This window comes from Pyrus communis, chromosome 9 (assembly GCF_041283825.1).
Source record: "Pyrus communis isolate YQ-2024b chromosome 9, ASM4128382v1, whole genome shotgun sequence".
Taxonomy (NCBI): domain Eukaryota; kingdom Viridiplantae; phylum Streptophyta; class Magnoliopsida; order Rosales; family Rosaceae; genus Pyrus; species Pyrus communis.
The window spans coordinates 3,198,583-3,219,364 of record NC_142573.1 but is presented as its reverse complement, the minus strand read 5'-3'; the positions used below and the strand labels follow the sequence as shown (position 1 = coordinate 3,219,364).

Here is a 20,782-nt window from a genome sequence, read left to right as displayed (position 1 = left end):
TAGTCTACCTATCATTACTCTTTTAATATACTTTGTTCATATATTATGGACTCATGAATGCCGTGAGAAGCAATATCTTTTTTCTCTAACAAATTACGATTATATCTGCACTGATTATTCTCTAATTAATTATTTGGACTATATTATTGGTTTCTTACAGGAGAATGGACTGTGGACTCTGTAGATTCCTTTTGAATTGTCGTACTTTTGACCCCTTTCATTTTCATCCCAAGCATGCCGTGCATCATCCCTTTGCTATTAGACAAGCAAGTGCTTTGCCTTCCATATGATCTCTCCTAATCAAAACCCTAGATTAGTCTCTCATATTTCATATATACCATCTAATGTAGTTGATTGCCACTCTTCATGATGCATGGAAGTTGGATAGTCAATTTCTTTTTTGCCTTTGTCCAACAAAATTTTTTAAAAAAAGATAAAGGACGTAGAATGACAATTACAAAGAAATCAAACGATAGCTTTGAAGCATAAGAACATGTAATAATTCACGAGGGATTATAAGAAAAACTCAAAGGTATATATAAATATAGTAACCCTAACACCACAAAAGAATGTATTTCTAGAACTAAGTTGGAAATGCTTTTAAAATGACTGAAAGTGTTTTTAGAGAAAATATTTAGGGTCCAAAAGTATTTGAAGTGCTTTCTCTAAGAAGCACAAGTTATGTGCTTCTCAGAGTAAGTACTTCAAGTTTTTTTTATGATTGACTTGCATTTTTACTAAAGATTAGTTCCAAAAATGTTTCCACCAAAAGTAATTTTAGCCATTTTAAAAGTATTTGCAAACCAGTCCATTCTCTACCACAACTCTAAGCTTGCTAGGAATCAAAATACAAATTGAACAAAATATATACCAAAAATATCCTCAAAACTTATTTATATGGAGTTCGATCATATTGTACGTTACCTATTATGTGTAAAAGCCAAACAACAAAGTCCATAAAGAACAAAAAAACTCTTCCTATATTTTATCCACTCTCTCTTCCAAGGCTTACAGATGAAAGTTTGAGGTTGTCCTATTAGAATCTGGTGAGGTTGTCCTATTAGAATCTGAGTAAATGTGATGCAGGGAAACAAAATTTATCCGATCCATAACTTGGCAAGGAAATTGAAAAGAAAACAAAGTTACGTGGAGTATCATCAACATGTTAACAAGATTGTGTATCGTTATTTGTGGTGGGACAGGAGGTAGTTATCATTTTAGTGAGACTGAGGTAAGTGAAGTGATACAACTTAGACTTACACAATTGTAAGACTGCTTAGGTAGTTTAGGCCTATGTCTAGGAGCGTCTTTGAGTTGTACACCTGGTGGGACTGGGCAAGTAAGCTTGTACTCGCTGGTGGGACAGTAGTTTTATTGAGATCTTTTCTCTCCCTTACCTACCTTAAAGCTGCCTTAGATGCTCTTGTTGGATCCAATCTAGAAGCAAAGGGTATGGATTTTTACTATTTTTTATGATCTATTTGTGACGAAATACAGAGGTGAATAGATGTAGTTATGTACTCTGTGAGTTTAGACTTTCACTCAACTGAGGTGCCAGCGATGTGTGTCAAATGAATGGGATTCAGAGAAGACTGGATGCACAATCAACCTGAAGTATTGAAAACATCACAATTCCTCCATAAAACTTGATTTGGGCAGTACAACGCTCTTGCAGTTTATGTTACAATTCATCAGTTTAACAGATTTTTCTGTAAACTTATTCTGATTAATCATACAAGTTCACTCAGAATAAGCGAAACTGAATCAAGGATAACTCAGATTCGGCATAAACCTATAAAATTACAACTCCACGGCTTAGAAAACCCAGGACAAATCCATGCATGCCAGCTCTACTCTGATGCGCTTCTGTATCTCTATGGAAAGGACTGCTCTCCATACTTAGTTGAGGGGAATAGGAGAATTATCAATCGGATATCTTTGCCGTGGTGGACGCCTTGTCCTCTTACCCCAACAGGTTAGATTTCTCTCCTCAGGTCCCTGCAGCTCCACGCATTTCGGTTGCTCTATCTGGGGCTGGTTAACTTCAGCCACAGTAGTAGACGGAGCAGAAGTTCCCACACGCTTCCTCCCCCTTCCCCTACCACCCTTACCGGAATTTCTTTGTGACAAACTTGACAGCCAACTCCCACCAGATTCCATAATCAACCCTTCAATTATTTGAAGATCATCAGTCACCTCATTTCTTGACAAAGAAACAAGACTGGGAAGTACATCTCTCTGGAAGTCTTTCTGCTGCCTCCCTCTCCTTGATTGACCTCTTCGTGGCCTTTTTGACAATGTCACTTCTTCTATTAGGTTGTCTGAATTTGGAGGCACATAGCAGGGCCGGTCTTCCTTGGTTTCCACCAAATTTAATGTCATGTGCTCAAAGTAATCCGTCACATCGGGAAAGGACTCTTCACCTGCAGTTCGCTTAACCTCTGCCGCACTTCCATTGTCAAGACTTCCGTCACATGAAGAAATTATTTCTGCAAACCAACGAAGGGAGTCGGTTTGCAAAGTATCCATTTTGCGACCAGTGGCATCGTCCTGCATATCGTGAGTTTGAGATGATGAGATGGCAGCTGGAGCCTCAGCTGCTGCTTTGATAAGGCCCTCATGAGGTGAGTCCTCACGTCTTCTTTCAATGGAATCTTCCCCATATATATCTGTTTCAACTACAACCGGTGCCTCCAAATCTATCACAGTTTCATAATTGGAGAAGCGGCAATCCTTTCAGTTTCTTCTTCAGTTAAACACCTATTTAAATCTATTCAGATGATGAGAACCTTCACCTTCTTTGGAAGATTCACCGTTGCAAAGTGACACTGCTTCAAGCCAATGCAATCTTCCTTGTCGGCTTTCTTGGTACCTCAGCCCCTGAAGAGAAATAATATTTTGTCCACAAGTTACTCCATGCAGATATTCATTCGGAGGAACATCGTTGACATCAATTGCAGACACATACACCCGGTGACCTAAACTTGAATGGTTCCCCTGGCGGACAAGGCTCATTGAGGGGTGACAAGCCTGTACTTCATTGGCCTCCAACTTCGCACGAAAAAAAAAAACCGCTTTGGTGTGACACTTGATCTTTAAGACTGGGAGTTGATGGTATTGAATTACACTATAGAAGTAATCTGTCCCTGATAACTTCGCGGCTTTCAGGCATCACCATTGAGGCCCCATTAGATTGTGTTGAGGTATTAACGGAAGTGCTTACTTGAATTGGTGTTAAGTTCTGGCTCAAACTACATAGAGGTTTTTTCCAATTGGAAGATCACTGGGAAATGGCTGCATCAGATTGCAAAGCCATAACAGATGAACTTATATCTGTTTCAGAGATTTCTATACCAAAAAGTGTCCTCTTTATTCGTTTCTCCGTTTTATCCTGATCAGATGTGAAAAGCTTAGCAGGCTCACAGGCTATCCTAGCTTCAGGTTCTGATGATTCACATGGCTTATTAAAATCTTGAAGATTAAAACTTGAACCAGAAGAAATTGTCGTTTGTTCTGAAATGAAGCATATCAATGCGTTCGTCTAAAATGAAGACAACTGCAATCTTTTGTTAGCTTTTCAAGTCTTGCGCTTTAGTAGCAGCAAGGATTAAACTATCGATATCGGTGGTAGCCGAAATTTATAGATATATCGATAAATAAATCGTTATCGGTGGAAATATCAACCAGACTAAAAATGACAGATAGGTTCTTTAAAACATGAGAACTTTGAATAAACTTTATGAAATGTAATGACAATCAACAATGCAGACATTAGGCATTTGGATTTCTCTTCTAGTTAACAAGAATTATATTACTTGTATATAGCTAGTATATATATTGAAAGTCCTCTAGGTATATTGTATATTATCTGTGTAATAGGGTTTGTGTCAACCCTAGTAAGTGCTTTACCTAATTGTATAAGAGTCTTGTCTTGTTGGCAGCTGTGCTTTACCTAATTGTATAAGAGTCTTGTCTTGTTGGCAGCTGGTTGGCAGCTGGTTGGCAGCTCCTTAATTCAAGGAGGTTAATTATTCTTCCTATGCCGACTTCCAGCTTGATTCAAGGTAGTTAGAGTCTTGAGTGTTGAGTGTTGTTTGCAACTCACTCAAACTCCTCTATATATTTGTATTATGTTTCGGTTCCTAGACATAACAATATATAAAAATACACAAACTTCAAAAGTTAACATGGTATCAGAGTAGGCATCCCTCTGAAGCCTGTCTTTGAATATCTTACGCTGTGATTTTTCTTCAGCAAAACTATGGCTGATGAGCATTCGGAGGAAGAGAGCACCATTGCTTCTCCTTCCACTCACATCTCTGAAATGGATATCAATCCAAATCAACGACTCAGTTCAGTGTTACTGAATGAGTTCAACTATTTACCGTGGGCAAGAGCGGTTAGTCTCGCACTAGGTGGAAGATCCAAACTGGGTTTCATCGATGGCAGCCTTCCTGCTCCTGGAGTCACTTCTCCTGAATATGGAGGGTGGCTTTGCAAAGATCAGTTGGTCATGTCATGGCTGCTTAATTCCATGGAAAGGAAGATTGCTGAGATCTTCAGCTATTCCGAGTCGTCACTCACTCTCTGGACAACAGTGAAGGAGATGTATGGTAATCAAAATAATTCTGCCCGCATTTTTCAACTCAAGAAGGATATCTCCAGCGTTCAACAAGAAGGTAAAACCTTTGTTCAACATCTTGGCTCTCTAAGAAGCATGTGGAATGAGCTGGATGTCTATAGACCTCACACCACTGATCCCACGGTGCTTCTTAAAAGAACTGAAGAAGATAAGATATTTCAATTGCTGTCTAGTCTGAGCTCAGACTATGAGGATTTGAGAAGCCATATCCTCATGAATCCTGAGCTACCATCCTTCACTAGCATTTGTGCAACCATCCAACGTGAGGAAGTAAGAAGAAAAGTCATGAACAATGGTACAAAAACCATTGTGACTGAAGCTAGGGCGTATCTGACAAATGAAAAAAGATACAAAGGAAAAAACCCCCATCTAAAGTGCCTACACTGTGACAACATCGGGCATGTGATAGATAAGTGCTGGATTCTCCATCCAGAACTTAAGCCAGATTTCATGAAGGACAAAACCACGCAGAAGACAAGTCGAGCACATCCTCGTGCCAACACCTCATCATCTTCATCTTTCAACAGTTCTGATCCATACAAACAGTTCACTGCAAATCCTGCTACTCTTATAAATGAGTTCGCAGCCTATCTCCATCAAAAGAAGGGTAGGGAAGATCGTGCTGCTGAACATGAAGATGGAAGTACCTCGGCATTGCTTGGCAAGTTTGCTGGTTTCCTGGCTGATGCTGATCGCTTACCTCAACAAAGCATGAAAGGTATCATGAATGCTTTCAAAACTGCTCTTAAAATGAATGAGTTGCATGATTTTTGGGTTGTAGATTCAGGTGCCACAGATCACATGACTAATCAAGTGTCAAAATTGCATAAATTCGAGAAACTTCATAAACCGTCACATGTGTCTGTAGCTAATGGTGAAGGTGCTAGGATTGTAGGCAAGGGAAAAATTCACTTAATATCTGATCAAATAGAGTCCATGGCCTTATACGTGCCTTCGTTTCCATTCCAACTTCTCTCAGTAGGAAAAATCACAAATTCCTTAAATTGCTTAGCCATTTTTTCACCAGAAAATGTCATTTTTCAGGATCTTGTCACCAAGAGGAAGATTGGTGAGGGATTTTACCTAGATGGTCTCTATTACATCTCGAAAAGCTTTCCCTGTGGATTACAAGCAAAGTCTATACCCGTACATGTCTCCATTCAAGACCAGTTTTTGTGGCACCAGCGATTAGCACACCCATCTCAACATGTTTTGTCCACATTGTTTCCAGATTTAGACAAAGAACAAATTCATTGTGAAACTTGCCACATGTCAAAGGCAACAAAGCTACCCCTTCGTTCATCTTTGTCTAGAGTTTTTCATCTTTTTGAACTTGTACACTCGGATGTATGGGGACCAACTAGTGAGTCTTTTGATGGTTACAAATATTTTATAACCTTTGTTGATGACTATTCAAGAGCAACTTGGTTATATTTGTTAAAATCAAAGAGTGAAGTGATGGAAGTGTTTAAAGACTTTCATAGTCTTGTTAAAAATCATTTTTCCTCTCAAATCAAAACTCTAAGGTCTGATAATGGCACCGAATACATGTCCCAAGTCATGACTCAATATTTGAGCAACAATGGCATCATGCATCAAACTAGTTGTGTTGGCACACCTCAACAAAATGGTATTGCCGAGAGAAAAAATCGAGATCTTCTTGAAAAAACTAGGTCATTGATGTTTCAAATGAATGTACCTAAACGTTTTTGGTCTCAAAGTGTTATGGCAGCCACTTACCTGATCAACAGGTTACCTAGCAGGGTTTTGGGGTTCAAATCACCAATGGAAATTGTAAAAAACAGGAAAATAGACCTGTTGATAGGAGCATATTTAGGCGACTTACTTAGCTTGTTTTCGTGCATTTATATTGTTAATTCATAGTTGTTTTAGTAGTTTAAGCCATTTTCGTGTGTTTTTAGGTTCATATGGCTAAGGAAGCAAAAAGATGCATTTTGGAGCAAAATTGGACTTGGAATGGATAGCTTATGTTTGGAGCAAAATGAATGGACGAAATTGAAGGATTCCTAATCCATTGCAGCCACATGCACCCATAATCATTCACACCTTGCAGCCACATGCATTCACTCTTCATAAATCAGCCACATGCACTCATAATCATTCAACCAACCTAGCTGTCATGTTTGCCCTTTCATCATTCCCTCACATTCTTTAATTCAGCCAACACATAGCACACATGCATTTCCAACCCACATGCATCCTTTAATCATTCAAACATGCAGCCACATTCCCTCCTAGCTGTCATGTTCCCCCCATTTCACCTATAAATAAGCATGCATTACACCTCAATTCAGGGAATTCGTCCATATTCAGAAAATCATCCAAAACACCACCAGAAATCATCCCCTTGTGCCGTGAGTATCCCTACTAATCCAAACACCACTCCAACCACTCCCCAAACCATTCACACCACCAAACCTCACCTTAGACCTTGTGCTACAACAACGAGGAAGAGAAGAGTGCCTAAACGTTCATACAATTCAAGTTTGAGTTGTTGGAATGTTTAGGTGTTTCTTTGATTTCAATGTTTAAATTCAATTCTCTTTGTTTTGTACGTATGAGGAGGAATGAAAGAGAAGAGTGCCTAAACGTTCATACAATTCAAGTTTGAGTTGTTCGAATGTTTAGGTGTTTCTTTGATTTCAAAGTTATGAGGAACTAAACCCCCCTTGGTTAGGGGGTGATTCGAAATATATGTTTATGCTTGCATTTTGATTTGATTACTTCTAATTGCGTTTCATAAGTTGTGGATTCAATTTGTTTAACCGTTTGATTGATAACTTATTTATGTATGTTTATTGAGAGTGCACGCTTAATTTTTATGCATGAATATGACGCTAGAATATAAGTGAGTTTCACCTAATAGTTACGAACTTATATTCACAAGTAGTGGAGGTTGCTTATAAACAATCGCGTTAAACGAATTCTTGGCATAAGTTTCATGCAATCATAGTAACGAATGCCTCGTCAACACTTATAATTTTCATAGAGCGTAATGATTCTTGCTTGTACCTCTTCTATGCATTCATGTTGAGGACTTGTGGGGAATGTTTTGAATTGTCGCATGCATCATCCAATTCAATAACGTTAGGAAGATTTGAAGGTTAATTAGTGCATCACGGTTAACTTGGGGTGTTGAGCATCATAGTTTATTGAAATGCAATTGGAAATCATTTTATTATGCAAGTATAACATGTATGGAGATGAACCCCTTAGCTAGGTTCCCATCCATTAAATTCCATCAATTTCATATTTACATTCTGTTTTAAATTGCAATCTGTGCATTTAGCTTAATTTCGTCCAAAACTCAATCCCCCTTTACTTTATTGTCCAATTTAGTTAGAAAGTGTCTTAGTTTATGTTTATAAGTGTTTTGAATCAATTTATTACCCAATTTCGTCCAAAGTAGTCAAAGTGCTCAAAACTGCCCAGATTGTGTTTTTAAGGCAGTTTTGAGTCTTTTGGTTTGTTTTAGTGTTTTAAGTGTTTAGTTTTACATTCTTTGAGTTTAGTTTAGTGTTTTAAACTTTATTTTACGTTTTTGAGTCAGTTTCCAAGTGATTTGCAATCCCTCCTAATCCCCGGTTAAGAACGATCCCTACTTACATACTTACTACAATTGACAAAAAGAGGGTTTAATTTGTGTGCGTATAAATCGCGCATCAAATTTTGGCGCCGTTGCCGGGGATTAGCAACTTTGCTAATCCTTTGGATTGTTATTTTCGTTTTCTTATTAGTTTTAGTTTTAGTTTCTGTTATGTATTTTAGTTTTAGTTTTTGATTTGTGTTTTGTCCTAGAGAAGCACAACATGGCACTTGATAATGCTTCTCTTTTGTCACAGCTCATGGAAAGGTCCCAAATGCAAAGCATTGATATATTTGATCTTCAATCAAGGAATAACGTGTTTTCCAATACTTACAATTCGGATTGGAGTGATCATTCAACTTCTATGTGGTGGGAACCTCAAAATGTTCAACAAGAAGGATATTGGCAGCCACCTCATATTCAATATGCCCAACCAAACTCAAGTTCGTCAATAGATTATAATCAAAAGCTTAATGAATTAATTTGTTTGGTGCAGGGCTCACAAAATCAAGTCAAGGAGGGCCAAAATCAAGACAAAAGGTTGGACCACTTGGAAATGCAAATTGGGCAGATCGCGGAGTTCGTAGGACAGTTTCGAGACCAAGGCGAACTCCCTAGTTCAACCATTGCAAATCCGAAGGGAGAATTTGAAACTGCCAAGGAAATCATGTTGAGAAGTGACAAAGAGGTTAGAACGGACCCTCAACCATCAAAATCAAATCACAAGGAAGAGGAATACACCCAGCCCACGACAAGGGTGGAAACACCTTTACCGGACGCACCTATTGCTCCTATGCCATCTAATTCAGGTATGGTTGTTCCAAATTTCATTATTTTTAACCCCGTTCCAACAAATATCCCTATTCCTTGCAGATTCATGACTTCCAAGGAAGAAGAAGGTGAAAAAGACATCTTGGAACCCCTTCCAAAGGTGCAAAGTAGGGAATTTCATGAAGGCATCAAAGAGGACATAATTGAAACCACAATTCCCAAAGAAGTTGGATTTTATGACACGGGACAAGTCATAACTTTCGAAGGGGTGTTTATTCTTAAGTTCTTGTCGGAACACAAAGGTAAGCCGCCTCCCCGAATTTCAATTTTCTTTTATACTAATATGTCGTTAATGATTCAGGCATCCACTCTAGAATTTAAACTATTACCGGATCATTTCAAGTATCACCGCCCATTCAAAGACCAATTCCATGCCGTTTGATTTGAAAAAAAAAAAAAAAAAAAAAAATAGAGATAAAAAGAAAAATAAAAGAATGTAACTTTCACAAAGGTTGTTTGCTTGAAGCCCCACTCCTTGGCAAAACTCTAGAAGCGGGAGTCATCGAGGCGGAAGTCATCGAGGCGGAAGGCATCGGAGCGGAAGGCATCGGAGCGGGAGGCATCGAAGATAGAGCATTCGAGGCCTCAATACTTGGCCAAACGCTGGACGAGCCAGGAAAAATGTGCCTCTGGAAGTAAGCCGCAAGCCTTTGACGGTCACTTTGCATGCGACCATTGGATTCTTGCAACTCATCAAGCTTCCTCTTCATGCCCGTCGAATAGTTGTTTGCAAGCACATGCAAACTTCTATTCTCGTACTTAAGCAGTTTGATCTCTTGCTTAAGACTTTCCACCTCTGCCATCAATGATTCCACCTGACGGGAGCGGGCAAGCAGGCGTTGGCCCATGTTGGACACAGAACTCGCACACTGAACACTAAGTGCGAGGGACTCTTGAACGGCCAACTCATCGGACCGTCCTGACAGCAGCCTACTATCTTTTGGAGTGAGGAAGTTCCTAGCTACTATTGTAGCTGTTGTGGCGTCCTGCATCACGGAGTCTTCACCTGTGAGAGGACCGTTAGAAGATAAGAAAGAAGGGCGCCATACGTTACCTTGACGCGGCGCGCCCGTATCACTGCTGAGACTCAATTCTAAGCTAAGGTTCGATGGGTTTGCCATTTTTCAAAAGTGTTCAAAGAGATGGGGTGGATGAAGTTAATTCTCAAAGGGCGGAGTCGATTTTCAAAGAATGGGCAATCTTCAGAGTGTGTTTGTTGTGGTGATCGATAGCTCTATAAAAAGCCAAGGCGACGCGTCCACCGATTAAAAAAGCCGGAATTTCCGGCGTAAGTTAGGCGACGCGTCTCGGCTTTTCAGAAGACGCGTTCAACTTTGTCAAAAGATTTCTTCTTTTCAGACAACATGTGGAGGCCATCATCGCAACTACACATCTTTAGCCGACAAGCGCAAAGTCCGGCGACGCTTTCTCTGCTTTTCAGAAAACGCGTGCAGCTTTGTCAAAAGGAGCCGCATCCGCACGACTACGTGTCGTTCAGAAAGCGAAGGGGCGTCGTTCAGAAATCGAAGGGGCGCCTGCTCAGAAATCGAAGGGGCGTCGTTCAGAAATCGAAGAGGCGCCACTATTTCAAAAAGCCGGATTTGCGGGATCAAAACGTTTGTCGACAAGGGTAAAAGAACAGTACCACCACTTGATATTATCTCTATATATGTCGACCTTCATCTTTTATGGCAAGGCAGACCTGAAGAAAATGCCCAACTCTTTCTCACCTCTGAGGGCGCACTCCCAGCAAAGCCTTTTGAATTACTCAATTTTTTCTTCTTCCCCAAAGATGATACCAGATGCCTGGAGTATAGATGACCCAGGAGGAAACGGTAGATTGAAGCATGTGCTGATTCATTCACCGCTTCTTCAAAAGCAAAGGTATCTCATATCATCAAGGTCAAAAGCAAAAGTATCTCATATCATGCTCTTTCCCTGTCCTTTTCTTTGTCCTTGTTCTTACTCGCATGGCAAAGTGAAAGAAGCAATCAGCCGGCACTTGGAGTCAGTCTTCCGATCTGGATCCGACTGCCTGGAATTTATTCCTGATTGCTTACCTAGCGTTGCTCTCGAGTAGTCATCTTCAACGGTTGATACACTTCCAGAAAAGGGACCACTCCTGCAAAGATTGAACAAAGAAACAGATAAAAGGGGAAAGCTCAGACCTCCGGGGGAGACCAAAAGAATCCTGCTGCCCAGTTCAAGAGTAGCACAAAGGAAAATCAACGATGGGAGGAAACCAGTTCAAGAATGAGCCTGTGGAATCACAAAGATCAAAGCCTCAATGCAATCACCAAGGAGAAGAGGGAATTTACACTCCATAACCAGATTTGCGTCCCTAAACTCTTCTCTTTGTTAGTTACATTCTGCCATGTTTAATATGTTTAAGTGCTTTTTGTGTGTTTACTTATGTTTTGTGTGAATCTATGCTTAAAACATTGAGGACAATGTTTGATTTAAGTGTGGGGGGGGGTAACTAATGTTGTTAATACAAATTCGTGGGATTTTATCACCATTACTTCAAATGTTGTTCCTTACTGTTTTAAGGTGTTTTTAAGTTATTTTAGAGTGTTTTAGTATGTTTTGTTTTTATAACTCCGAAAATCACATAAAAATTTGAAAAATATGTTTTGAAAAGCCTAAAAAGAGTGTTTTGAGTCATTTTTGTGTGTTTGTGTCTTAGGGTACCTTCCAACACAATGATAAGGATTTGGTTTGTAATTGCATGACTGTTAAAAAGAGTTATAAACATAGAGAAAAGTTTGATTTACTCTTGGTATATGCTTGGTTATGGTTATAATATATGACTTGACATGCAATCATAAAAGAAAAATTCGTTTTTGTAACATGCTTGAAGGAAGGAACTCAAACAAACGCTACAACCCTGTGAGACTCGAGCCATTACCTTCTTTGGAGAGTTATTTTCTGTGATTTCTTGTTTTCTAAAGTCGTTGCATGATCTCTTCATTCTTTGCTTGGTTGCTACTTGGAATGCATTTCATTATAGTTCCAAATACTAGAACTCATGCCCAATTCATTCAAAGCATGATATTGTTTGCATAACATACAATAAGATGAAGTTGTTAGTCAAGCCAAAGCCAAAAAGCCTATCCCTTTTCATATTTCTTATTTGTTGTAAGTTTTAACCATTTTGAGCCTTTTCAAGCTTATTTTCTTTGTTAACCACATTATCCTCACCTAGCGTAGATTAGGACTTTCCATACCCTTGTTCTTAAAGGATAGTGAAGCATGACTTAGAATGAACTCCTTTTGATCAATATATTGCAGAAAATAAGTGTGGGGGAAGATAATAGGGCACGGCCAAAGAATGAAAAAAAAAAAAACAAAAAGAAAAAAAAAAAAGAAAAAAAGAAAATAGAAAAGTGTTGAAAAGAAAGAAAAAGAGTTGAAAAATAAGTGAGAATGATCTCACAAGCATTGGTTATTGAAGGAAGGGTCCAAAAGAGTGAATTTGACCCTAGTTGTTGCATGAATCTTCCCTTGTGTTTAAAAGTTGATTTCTGCCATTAAAAGTGAGTTTAAATGTCAATTTCAATACTTCGCTTCCTATTACTTTAAGAACCTTTGTTTTACTTTACCTTTCTTTGTTAAACCATTACCCTTAGCCGTTACAACCCTCAACTTCTATCTTGATGTTATGTGTTCAATTTGTGGAGTTTGGAATTGATATGAGCTTATGGAATCACTGGTTCTCGTTCTAAGTAGTAGCATTCCATTCATGAGATCATATTCATGTCATTGTCGTAAATCCAGAAAATGCTTTCTTTGATATAACATATGTGAGTGTTAGAATTCATATTTACATCAATCTTCTCACATATAACTAGTGTAGGGTGTGTAGTCAGAAAATCTGTGTGAAAAACGAGTGCATATCTTGTAAGGATTTGAGCAAATTCTCTAAGGCATGTTACTTCATTCAAAACAAGGTTTTAAATGCTTAATTGTGAAATAGTATGTGGTGACTATGATTAAGAATGTACTCAAGTGTGAAGATGGCTAAAATCTGTGGGAATAATGATTTTTAACTTGTCATGTGCATTGGAAATCCCTGAGACGATTGTTGGAAGGTTTAGGTTGTGTTTTACTTGTTTAGTGTCGTTTTGTTTGTTTTGTTTTTCTGTTTTGCTCGAGGACGAGCAAAAGATAAGTGTGGGGGAATTTGATAGGAGCATATTTAGGCGACTTACTTAGCTTGTTTTCGTGCATTTATATTGTTAATTCATAGTTGTTTTAGTAGTTTAAGCCATTTTCGTGTGTTTTTAGGTTCATATGGCTAAGGAAGCAAAAAGATGCATTTTGGAGCAAAATTGGACTTGGAATGGATAGCTTATGTTTGGAGCAAAATGAATGGACGAAATTGAAGGATTCCTAATCCATTGCAGCCACATGCACCCATAATCATTCACACCTTGCAGCCACATGCATTCACTCTTCATAAATCAGCCACATGCACTCATAATCATTCAACCAACCTAGCTGTCATGTTTGCCCTTTCATCATTCCCTCACATTCTTTAATTCAGCCAACACATAGCACACATGCATTTCCAACCCACATGCATCCTTTAATCATTCAAACATGCAGCCACATTCCCTCCTAGCTGTCATGTTCCCCCCATTTCACCTATAAATAAGCATGCATTACACCTCAATTCAGGGAATTCGTCCATATTCAGAAAATCATCCAAAACACCACCAGAAATCATCCCCTTGTGCCGTGAGTATCCCTACTAATCCAAACACCACTTCAACCACTCCCCAAACCATTCACACCACCAAACCTCACCTTAGACCTTGTGCTACAACAACGAGGAAGAGAAGAGTGCCTAAACGTTCATACAATTCAAGTTTGAGTTGTTGGAATGTTTAGGTGTTTCTTTGATTTCAATGTTTAAATTCAATTCTCTTTGTTTTGTACGTATGAGGAGGAATGGAAGAGAAGAGTGCCTAAACGTTCATACAATTCAAGTTTGAGTTGTTCGAATGTTTAGGTGTTTCTTTGATTTCAAAGTTATGAGGAACTAAACCCCCCTTGGTTAGGGGGTGATTCGAAATATATGTTTATGCTTGCATTTTGATTTGATTACTTCTAATTGCGTTTCATAAGTTGTGGATTCAATTTGTTTAACCGTTTGATTGATAACTTATTTATGTATGTTTATTGAGAGTGCACGCTTAATTTTTATGCATGAATATGACGCTAGAATATAAGTGAGTTTCACCTAATAGTTACGAACTTATATTCACAAGTAGTGGAGGTTGCTTATAAACAATCGCGTTAAACGAATTCTTGGCATAAGTTTCATGCAATCATAGTAACGAATGCCTCGTCAACACTTATAATTTTCATAGAGCGTAATGATTCTTGCTTGTACCTCTTCTATGCATTCATGTTGAGGACTTGTGGGGAATGTTTTGAATTGTCGCATGCATCATCCAATTCAATAACGTTAGGAAGATTTGAAGGTTAATTAGTGCATCACGGTTAACTTGGGGTGTTGAGCATCATAGTTTATTGAAATGCAATTGGAAATCATTTTATTATGCAAGTATAACATGTATGGAGATGAACCCCTTAGCTAGGTTCCCATCCATTAAATTCCATCAATTTCATATTTACATTCTGTTTTAAATTGCAATCTGTGCATTTAGCTTAATTTCGTCCAAAACTCAATCCCCCTTTACTTTATTGTCCAATTTAGTTAGAAAGTGTCTTAGTTTATGTTTATAAGTGTTTTGAATCAATTTATTACCCAATTTCGTCCAAAGTAGTCAAAGTGCTCAAAACTGCCCAGATTGTGTTTTTAAGGCAGTTTTGAGTGTTTTGGTGCTGTTTTGAGTCTTTTGGTTTGTTTTAGTGTTTTAAGTGTTTAGTTTTACATTCTTTGAGTTTAGTTTAGTGTTTTAAACTTTATTTTACGTTTTTGAGTCAGTTTCCAAGTGATTTGCAATCCCTCCTAATCCCCGGTTAAGAACGATCCCTACTTACATACTTACTACAATTGACAAAAAGAGGGTTTAATTTGTGTGCGTATAAATTTCGCATCACCTGTCACACCTTAAAGTCTTTGGATGCATTTGTTTTGTCCATGTTCAGTCCTTGCATCGAGACAAACTTGACCCGAGAGCAACCAAATGCATTTTCCTTGGTTACTCATCCACACAAAAGGGATACAAATGTTACAATCCACAACTTAAGAGGTTAATTGTTTCCAAGGATGTCAGATTTCATGAAACTAACCCTTATTACAGCCAAGCTCTGGATAGTTCAAGTGAGGGAGAGAATTACTTGGATTTGTTTCCATTGCCAAGAACTGAAATCCTTGCCACTGAAGTACCTGATGCAATGGGGCCTGTTCAGCACACAAATATCTCTACTGAAAATGACAACCAAGCCTCAAGTAATGATACCAACAATTCTGAATCAATCCACAGTATGGCTCCTGAGGAATCATCCTACGAGTTGCAATCGACTGCACCTCGACGCAATCCTACTCGTGAAAGACATCCTCCAGCAAGACTGCAAGACTTTGTCACTTACAAACCAAGACATCCACTGTCTCACTACGTATCCTATCAAAAAATGTCTCCTAAACACATTGCTTTCCTGTGTACTATATCTGAGCATGTTGAGCCTCAGTCATTCCAAGAAGCAAATCAATCACCAGTTTGGCAGCAAGCCATGCAAGATGAACTGCATGCCCTTGATCAACACAAAACCTGGAGCATTGAGACACTGCCTAAGGGAAAGAAGACAGTAGGTTGCAGGTGGATATACAAGGTTAAATTCAACTCAGATGGATCCATAGAAAGACACAAGGCAAGATTAATGGCTCGTGGCTTTACTCAAACATTTGATGTGGACTACAAAGAAACATTCGCCCCTGTTGCAAAGATGAACTCTGTAAGAGTACTCCTTTCAATTGCTGTTAACAAAGGATGGCCTATGTTTCAAATGGACGTAAAGAACGCCTTCTTACATGGTGAGCTTGAAGAAGAAGTCTTCATAAGGTTACCCCCAGGCCATCCTCAAAGTCATGAACCTGATCTTGTGTGCAGATTGCACAAATCAATTTATGGTCTTAAACAGTCACCAAGAGCTTGGTATGCCAAGCTAAGTTCAGTCCTCACAACGGTTGGTTTTAAAAGAAGCAATGCAGACTCTTCATTGTTCGTACGCACGGGCACTGCTGGGAAACTGGTCGTTCTTGTCTATGTCGATGATTTAATCATCACAGGAGACAACATGGATGAAATAACTAAGCTCAAGCATTCACTGCAACAACGTTTTGCCATCAAAGATCTTGGCATACTTAGATATTTTCTTGGCATCAAAATGGCTACCTCTCCCAAGGGTTTCTTTCTCAGCCAACGGAAATATGTTCTGGACCTTCTCAAGGAAGCAAACATGAGTGATGCTAAACCTGTCAATACACCCCTAGACACGAAACAAAAACTTAGCTTGGAAGGGCAACCACTGCCCAACATCATCTATTATCAGCGTCTTGTGGGTAAGTTGATCTACTTGACTATTACAAGGCCTGACATAGCCTATTCAGTAAGCATTGCTAGCCAATTTATGCACTCTCCCACCATGGAGCATTTTAATATTGTCAAGAGACTACTTCGGTATCTCAAAGGTTCAATAGGTCGTGGCATCATCATGAAAAAGAATGAGAGCACTGAGATCACAGGCTATTGTGATGCTGATTGGGCTGGCAACTCTATTGATTGTAAGTCTACAACGGGGTATTGCACATTTGTGGGAGGCAATCTTGTTACCTGGAAAAGTAAAAAACAAGCCGTAGTTGCTCGATCCAGCACTGAGGCTGAATATCGCGCCATGGCATTTACTGCCTGTGAACTAATATGGCTGAAAGGTTTGCTGTGCGACTTAGGTGTCTCTACTACTCAGTCCATGTCTCTTTTTTGTGATAACCAAGCGGCAATGCACATTGCGTCCAACCCTGTCTTCCACGAGAGAACCAAGCACATCGAAGTTGATTGTCACTATGTCCGTGCACAGGTACAATCACAGGTCATCAAAACTCATTTTGTCAAGAGCTACGATCAACTCGCAGACCTATTCACTAAACCTTTAGCATCACCTCAGTTTCAGAGGCTTCTCGGCAAGCTTGGATCCATCAACCTCCTGGATCCAGCTTGAGGGGGAGTATTGAAAGTCCTCTACGTATATTGTATATTATCTGTGTAATAGGGTTTGTGTCAACCCTAGTAAGTGCTTTACCTAATTGTATAAGAGTCTTGTCTTGTTGGCAGCTGTGCTTTACCTAATTGTATAAGAGTCTTGTCTTGTTGGCAGCTGGTTGGCAGCTGGTTGGCAGCTCCTTAATTCAAGGAGGTTAATTATTCTTCCTATGCCGACTTCCAGCTTGATTCAAGGTAGTTAGAGTCTTGAGTGTTGAGTGTTGTTTGCAACTCACTCAAACTCCTCTATATATTTGTATTATGTTTCGGTTCCTAGACATAACAATATATAAAAATACACAAACTTCAAAAGTTAACAATATAGCTACTTAATTCTTAAGGGAAACTAGCAGAAACATTCATTAAAACAGTGGTTGGACTGAGAAGCAAATCATCGAAAAAGAGTCGGTCCTTCTAAAAATGAATTCTAGAGACAGACTCCTAACGTGCACATGAAAATAATCAAACTTGTAATGAGGTATGATTGAACAATTATGGAATCCGAATTACCTATGGAAATAAACACGAAATAAGATAACTAGACCCTTACCAGCTTTGAGAGCATTTGTTGACCATTCTTTTTGGAATTCATTCTTTGAATGCAGATCATGAACTCCTCCATCCTTCCTGGCTTGTGGGTTTTCAGGGAATTTCTTTGCAAAAGGCCACCCCCCTTTGTATGCATTTGCAGATAAAACCTGCCTTTCTATCTCCTCTTTGGAGCTCAGGTGATTGCCAGACATAACGACAGAAGTTGAAGCAGACACTTTGTCCATCTGAAAAGGTTCATTCAGATCAGTCAAACCATTGCTTCTTACCAAATGCAAATCAGAGCTCGATGCATTATTGTTACAGCCAGATTTGTCCGTTCCCAACCCCAAACCTCCACCTGGTTCTTCTTCGTCACTGAGGCATTCCTCGGCTGGAAGTTCAAGATTAAACAATTTTCTTCGAGGCTTCTTCCCTCTGGAATCCAAAGATTCATGGTCCTTCATCCCTACTCTACTTTGGCTGGGGACACTGCAGTTTGGCAGGGTTTTTCCAAAAGAATCACAAGGAGAGTGGCTGATGCAAGTACTCAATGTACATTGTCTACCATAACTGGAATCCACCAAGGGTAAATTAGAAAGATGCCAACTCTTTGTATCGTCTCCAGTTGGAAAGCCGGATGATGAGAAATTTGATTGTGATACCCCTGTTGCTTTTTGATGTTTGAGCAACTCTGTGCTTCTCATCTCGTTCATCAGGTCCTTTTCCCTTTCGTAAAGATGGTGGAGTTCATTGAGCTGAATAAGAGAAATCACAAACAAAGACAAAGGCGTTTTGCTATTAGCTAATGAATATGAGCACTCAAATTCCAATACCTTCTTACCAATATAAAGCCGTGGTTGTTCAATCTTCCTTAATACTATAACGCTATTATCATATTTACAATTTAGAACTCAACATATATGGGTTCTAGAATATGCACCTGGTGCTTGAATATTGATTCATGCTTCAGTATAGTTTGCCTCAATTGTTCCTTATCGCATCCGTGAAATCCATCAGTAACTGGCCTTGTCAAGAATACGTCATATTGTTGCCCATTCTTCAAGTTTCTGTTCTCGTGGAGTCGGGACCAGCTCCCATGGCTGACAGTACTGCTTAGATTCTGTATGGAATAATATCCTGGGAAATACATCTTTGACTGCACTTCGGTTCCCATTCCTGCAATTAACCCGAGAAGCATTGGCAAGATTCAACTGAGATACAGTGACAATTCAACTTAGCCTCAGTATTGTCAAAACAATAAGCAGAATCACATCATCAGGTTCCACATTGAAACTCGACGCAACTAATTGACTAAGAAAGCATAAATCTTTGGTCAGCAGATAAGAGTAATCAGCTATAACCCGAACGGTCATGGTTTTAAGACATATTTTTGGGAATATCATTACATTTTTAGTGCTAATCATTGTTCATAACTCCACTTTACCACATCTTGAACCCAACGTTGCTTTCCTGTCCATGATACATCCAAGATTCCCGTCAAGCAAACGCGGCCTAAGTTTCTCGAAAGGAAAGAACTTACTATCTTAAGCTACAGGCAACTCAAAATTACCATTCTAAATTTGAATTATCTGTTCATCTTATGGATTACGAAATAAACACAGTCCAAAATCTAAGCCTAGATTCAAAAACAGCAGAACCAGAGACACACACACACACACACACACACATATATAATTATATATATAGTCAATTATACAAAGATATTCATAAAAGAAACAGATTTACAGATAACTAAATTATAATTTGTAATTCAACCTGCTAACTAAATCGAAAGTAAAGTCATAAAATTGAGAATCGAAGACTGAAAGTTGAACATTACCTCATATGGTTCACTACAAATTCACCAAGATTTCCACCGACCCAGAAACCAACCGAGCTCCACCAAAATTCACAGCCGCAATACAAATCAGCAGCAACAAAGTAGGTAGTTGTAAACTAACATTAAACACTCAGAAAAACTCAGATTACTGTCTCCATAGACAAGACAAGACACAAAGCAAATCAGAGCTGCTGGAGCAGAATCTGATGAGAGAATTAGAGAAAGATGCTTCCTCTACAATTTCTCACATTCCAAACACAGAAAGATGTTTCCTTTTCAATTCCCCCACACTCAGAGACCTCAAAAAACAACAACAAATGACTCGTTCAAGAGCAACAATGACTTCAAATTTGTCAACTTCTGGTCTGCCCCTCTCTCTCTTTCTTCACCTATGGCTTTTGCTCCAATGATTTTTCCCCACATTTAATTATTACTTTTAATTCTGGATTTTTTTAGGATGTGAAAATATTAAAAAAAAATATATATATATATATATATATTTTTTTTTTCTCGGTCTAGAAGTTTTCCATCACGATCAAATATACTAAATTTCATAATATTAGTAATTAGATACTTAAAAGAATTTCAAATTATAATACTTAATGTATCAAATCGTATTTTCGACACATTAAAAATTATTTTGTTCGATGACTAATGAATACATAATGATTATTTTGACATTTGATATAAAAAATAAATTAATTTTTTTAATCTCAATCCTTGTAACAAATTCAACGGCGTATGATTATACATGGGACTGGTGAAAGATGTGACCATTTTATAATTTTTTTATAATTATATTAATTTTCTTATTTTCAACGTTTTCTAGATTCTCTCATCTTCCGTGCTTTTTGGGTACAAAAATATTTATATTCGGAAAGTACTAAAAAGGTTGGAGACAACTGGGTTCACTGAAGCAACAAACAACCTAACAGACAGTTTCCGAAGTGGCTGACTCGACTTGCAATCATTCGATCTTCCTCGGAGTGTGGATTCCACGCGAGTGATCTTGTTCCGCCACGTAGCCCGACCGAGACGTTTGTCGTTTGGTGTCTGAAGTGGTCGTGGATCTTGTCCACGTGCGTTGAAGGGAACGTGGC

The 20,782-nt window shown here is 38.8% G+C and overlaps 1 pseudogene across 1 annotated transcript; it reads right to left on the bottom strand.

The window, feature by feature from the left end:
• Positions 1–1,620: 1,620 nt before the first annotated feature.
• LOC148694044 (uncharacterized) lies at positions 1,621–20,058 on the bottom strand (annotated as a pseudogene). Its single transcript, XR_015966867.1, has 4 exons — positions 19,683–20,058; positions 18,783–19,018; positions 17,862–18,597; positions 1,621–3,513 (listed from the first exon to the last, which is right to left on the bottom strand). The product of XR_015966867.1 is annotated as an uncharacterized LOC148694044 (transcript).
• Between the last annotated feature and the right edge of the window lie 724 nt (positions 20,059–20,782).